Source organism: Felis catus, chromosome E2 (genome assembly GCF_018350175.1).
Source record: "Felis catus isolate Fca126 chromosome E2, F.catus_Fca126_mat1.0, whole genome shotgun sequence".
Classification (NCBI taxonomy): Eukaryota; Metazoa; Chordata; class Mammalia; order Carnivora; family Felidae; genus Felis; species Felis catus.
This window is the reverse complement of record NC_058382.1, coordinates 17,575,875-17,581,874: the sequence shown is the minus strand read 5'-3', so window position 1 is coordinate 17,581,874 and position 6,000 is coordinate 17,575,875.

Genomic DNA, 6,000 nt, shown 5'->3' with positions numbered 1-6,000 from the left:
TTCGGATTCTCTGTCCTCTCTCTCTGCCCCTCCCCAACTCATTCTCTCTCTCTCTCTCTCTCTCTCTCTCCCTCTCTTTCTCAAAACTAAAAATGCAGTTTGAAATATATAGGAAAAGTTACTAAAAGCAGCAAAGGACTAGTAAGAGGGTAAGGAAATAGCATCCAATATTCAAAATAAAACAAAAAGGGAGCCCAGAGCTCAAATGCCTTCAGAACAAATGTCTTCACTATGTTCTGAAGACATGGTCCAATCCAGAAGACAGTTAGGGACTAGAGAGGCAAAAAGTAGAGGCCCAGGTCCACCCAGACTGGAGAGTGTGAACATCACTCTTCATTTTCAACTGGGATCTGAAGGCTTGTCACACTCAAGGTAAGAGTGAGCCAGAAATCACCTAGCCTTCATGTGAACTAACAGCTTATCCTTGTAGCCCCTAAGTCAGGTAAACCTGGGTCTTGTCCTGGATGAGTGTCCCCTCTGGAGTAACATACAGCCATATTAGGTCTTCAGATTCTTCCTACAAATCTTTTTAAAAAAAATTTTGGGGGGTTGGGGGTGCCTGGGTGGCTCAATCGGTTAAGCATCCAACTTTGGTTTAGGTCATGATCTCATAGTTCATGAGTTCGAGCCCCACGTTGGGCTCTGTGCTGACAGCTTAGAGCCTGGAGCCTGCTTGGATTCTGTGTCTCCCTCTCTCTCAGCCCCTCCCCCACTCGTGCTCTGTCTCTCTGTGTCTCCCTCAAAAATAAATAAAAACATTAAAAAAATTTTTAATGTCCCTCTTCCTACAAATCTAAGATATCATGAACAAGAATAGGCAGGATCAACAAAAATGACAACATACATGGAAACACTTCAGACGTCTGACCTATCATCCTGCCAATTTTTGCAAAGAATTTGTATTACCTGGAAATAAGCAGCTATATTCCCTTCGACTGCTCCTCTGTGACCTGACCTTATTGTTATACCTCTGCTCTTTGCTCTGGAAAGTAACCCAGAAGATGACCCTCACAGTACAGAGGGCAAAATAAATTAGACACCAAAGCTAAGATTTCATTTCTCGGGGCTGCCTGGGTGGCTCAGTCAGTTAAGTGTCTGACTCTTGATTTCAGCTCAGGTCATGATCTCATGGTTTGTGAGATTGAGCCCCACATCAGGCTCTTTGCTTACAGCATGGAACCTGCTTGGGATTCTTTCTCTCCTTCCCTCTCTGTCCCTCCCCTGTTCGCACTTTCTCTTGCTCAAAATAAATAAATAAACTTTTTTTTTTTTAAGATTTCAAGGTGCCTGGATGGCTCAGTTGGTTAAGTGTCTGACTCTTGGTTTCTTCAACAAATAAAAATAAAAATGTTTAAATGTTTATTTATTTTTGAGACAGAGAGAGAGCGGGGGAGGGGCAGAGAGAGAGGGGGACAGGGGATTGGAAGTGGAAGTGGGCCCTGCATGGATGGCTTCAGCGCTGACAACAACGAACCCAATGTGGGGCTCGAACTCACTAAATCGGAGCCGAAGTTGGACGCTCAACTGACTGAGCCACCCAGGCACTCCTCAAAACAAAAATAAATTTTAAAAATATATTTCATTTCTTGGGGCGCCTGGGTGGCTCAGTCAGTTGAGCGTCCAACTTTAGCTCAGGTCATGATCTCACAGTTCGTGGGTCTGAGCCCCACATTGGCCTCTGTGCTGATGGCTCAGAGCCTGGAGCCTGCTTCAGATTCTGTATCTCCCTCTCTCTCTGCTCCTCCCACATTCATGCCCTGGTTCTCTCTGTCTCTCAAAAATAAATAAAAGTTAAAAAAAAATTAAATATATTTCATTTCTCGGTTCACCTACACTAGGAAAGAGCTGTGAGGTGAGTCTCCATTTCCCTTTTCTCCTTCTCACTGCCTGGAATGTGAATGTGGTGGGAGCCATCTTGGGCCACGCAGGCCAGGGCACTCCCCTAGGAATGGTAGGACCATCGGTTAGACAGCCTAGATCTCTGATGCCATGAAACCTCCATACCTTCACAATGAAACCCTGGACTATTTACACTTCATCTATTGGTGAAAGAGAAATAAAGTTCTACTTTGTTTAAGCCACTGTTATATTGAATTCTATTACAGGGTTCATAACCTACCTAACCTATATCCTATCTAAGTGTTCATTACACATGAGCAATTTCTCATGTTCCTAAAATCCCCTTAGAAATATCAGTCTATGGGTGCCTGGGTGGCTCAGTCAGTTAAGCCTCTGACTCTTGATTTTGGCTCAGGTCATGATCTCGAAGAGCCTGCTTGGAATTCTTTCTCTCTTCTCTCTGCCCCTCGCCCCACCTCAAAACAAATAAATAAACATTTTTTAAAAAGAACTATAACTCTTAATGGGTTTGTAATATTATATCTTCTGAAGTTATTGAATTTTTATTAACTCGTGCATGTATTCATTTATTTAACACCTATTTGCCCAGGCCCCTGGATGGGTGATAGGTATGTAATAGTGAACAAAACTGCCCTCCTAGATCTTGGCTCCTAGTGGAGGGAGAAAGGCAATAAATAAGAAAACTAATAAATATGACGTTTCTATTTTCAGAGATAGCCAGCATGTTCCAAAATCTGTGGCAGAGACTGGCTAATTTGTCACTAAAACTGCTTCCCTCTGCTTCTTTGCATACAGCTGGACCACATTTCCCATCGTCCCTTGTAATCAGGTATGTGAGGCAATAACGCGAGCAAATGTGTTGTGATGGACCTCCAGGTGTGACCCTGAAAACCTCCCACTTGTGGCCCTCACCTCTTTCAACACGCACCGGTAGAGAGGACTGGGGGCAGGGGCAGGCCAACTAAAGGAGCCCAGAGCTGCCAGATGGGAGGAGCTTCAGTCCCAGGGTGAAGCAGGGGCAGAGACCCCCTACTGATTGCATTTACACTATGGTGTGAAGGAAAGGTAGATTGTATTAAGCCACTGAAATTTGGGCTTCTTTGGTTAACAAGAGCTTGTGGGGTGCCTGGGTGGCTCAGTCAGTTAACCGTCTGACTTCAGCTCAGGTCATGATCTCCCTGTCCAACCTGAGTTCAGGCCCCTCATCGGGCTCTGTGCTGACAGCTCAGAGCCTGGAGCCTGTTTCAGATTCCGTGACTCCCTCTCTCTCTGCCTCTCCCCCACTCACATTCTGTCTCTCTGTCTCTGAAAAATGAATAAACCTTAAAAAAAATTTTTTTAAATAAACTTAAATTTTTTTTTTTTAAAAGCTAGTAATTTGCCTTACCTAATATGTTCCATGAAGCAAAGATTCTGGAAGACTCTAAAAAAATGGCTGCAATTTTTCAACCCTCTCTGTCTCCCTGCCTTTCACCATCTGACTTCAAGGCAACTCCCATCAAAGGGTGGAGTCTATTTCCCTGCCCTTGAATCTGAGTAGGTGTTGGGAACTGATGTGGTCAACAGAATGAGGAGCAAGGAATAGCAGGACAGTTGCCAGCGATAGCCAACTGATTCAGGCTGCCTGACCAAATAAATCCGGCAGTGGGGGGGGGGGGAGGTAGAAATGCCTAGGAGGTCCCCCCACCCCTTCCCCATACAGTTATCATGGACTTCAGCATGCTGATAAAAATTCCAACAAAGCAGCTCGTCTAACTTTATTCAAGCCAGCGTTTCCCACGTTTCTTTTCGCAAGGAATCCCTTTACCTTCAAATGACATCCCATGGGTCTTTGTCAAATGTTAGTGGGACACGGGATTATTTCCAATTTGTTTTTGGTTTTGGTCTGTTTTTTCTGTTATTATTAGAAAATGGTGCCATGAAAATCTCTTTAGTGAAATATTTTCCCACTTGCTGGATTCTTTCAGAGGCTAAATTCCTAGACGTATAAATGGTGAATTAACAGATACACACATTTTTAGGCTTTGAACTCAGGCTGTCCAATCCTTCTCCAGAAGGGTCATTCCCATTCCCATCCCAACCATGGTGAATGAAATCTCACATTTACCTGAACTCTCCTCAGCTATAGGGAACCACATTTCAAACATCTTTGCTGATTTGACAGGCAAAGGGATGTGTTTCAGTATTTCAAGTGGCAATTATTTGAACATTATTTTTTTTCTATTTGTATTTCTTCTGTGAATTGTCTTTTCCTCTTATTTGCCCATCTTTTGGGTATTGGATTTTCATGTTAATTCCACATTGATATATTAATATCTTCATTACAATATGTTAACCATTTGTCAGTTTTGCCTGTCGCGAGTATTTTTCTCCAGTATTTGCATAACCTCAATTTTAGTCATGCCCTTTTTGGACACACGGAATATTCAATTCTTTAAACAGTCAAATCCATCAGTCTTTTCCTTGGTGATTTGTTCTCCCGTTTTGAAGTTCAGGTAGTCTTTTCCAACCCAGAGGTTATTAAATATTTATTTCATCTTCAAGACTTTTATTGTGTAACTTTCTTCCCATATTTTACTCTAGTCCGTCTGGAATTTATTTTTATTTGCCATGTAAGATGAGGCTCCAAATTGATATCTTCCCCCAAATGGCTGGAATATAAATCCAACTGGTATGACATTATAGTTCTGTTCTATAATACATTCTTGCTTTCTTTATTCTGTCTTTGGCCAGCCATTCCGGTAAGATACCCAGCATGACTGCTAGTTCATGGAAATCACATTTTAAGTTAGGTGAAGTCCGTGATTTTGTCTGCTTTATCACTCATGTATCTACAGGACCTAGAACAGAACCTGGTGCACAGCAGTTGAGTATCTCAGTGAATGTCTAGTGAAAGAATAAATGAGGGAATGAATGAGTGAATGAAAGAATGAGGGGATGAATGAATGCCTACAATATGCCAGCCTTAATCTGGGCAGTGAGTTTATTTATGTTGGGAATAACATCCTGCCCCTTTACTCCATAAGGCCCACAGAAAATAGGAAATAGTTCACTCAGCCTATATCAGGTAGCTATTGCTGCATAACAAATTCCCAAAACTAGTGGCTTAAACAGCAACTATGTTATTATTTGCTCACTGTCCTGTGTTTTAAGAATTTGAATTGGACCCAACAGAGATGGTTTGTCTCTGCTCCACATGATGTCAGCTGAGGCTACAGCATCCAAGAAGGCTTCTTTATTCATGTTTCTGGTGTTTCAAGAAAAGCTCAAACGGCCGAGGGACAGCTAGAACAGAGGTCACAGATTCGGGGCTATCAATTCTCGCTATCTGGCTTCCTCAGTTCTCCATGTGGCTTTTCCACGTAATCACTCTGTGTGGCCTTTCCATGTGGTCTCCCCGACAGGGAGCTCAGCGTTCCTGAGTACACGAAAGCAAAAGCTGCCAAGCTTAAGACTGAGGCCAGAACTGGCAGAGGGTGACTTCTGTTACATTCTGTTGGTTAAAACAAGTCACATGTCCAAGGCAGAGGCAACGGAGAGGACTGCGGGAGAGCGTGAGCAGTGAGGTTTAGTTCTTTGGGAATCTCAGTATAACTGACTTCCACAATCCATTAAATGGCTCCTTACTGACCTTTCGCAAGGGTCAGGCAAGAAACAGATGCAATGGTGGGCCCCACAGACACACTCTCCTAAAATGCAGTGAATGTATGGGCCCAGGCCGTTACTGGGCCCTGAGGCAGGTGCCTCTCCCAACCTGAGACAGTACATGCTCAGGAAGGCTCCCAGGGAAGGCTTCCAATAAAGGTAACTACACACCTGTGTCTTAAGAGTAGAACACAGTCAGTGGAAGGGCATGTACAAAGGCACATAGGTAAGAAACCACTTGTGGGAATGCAAGCTGGTACAGCCACTCTGGAAAACAGTATGGAGGTTCCTCAAAAAACTAAAAATAGAACTACCCTACGGCCCAGCAATTGCACTACTAGGTATGTATCCAGGGATACAGGTGTGCTGTTTCAAAGGGACACGTGCACCCCCATGTTTATGGCAGCACTGTCGACAATAGCCAAAGTATGGAAAGAGCCCAAATGTCCATCGATGGATGAATGGATAAAGAAGGTGTGGTATATATATACAATG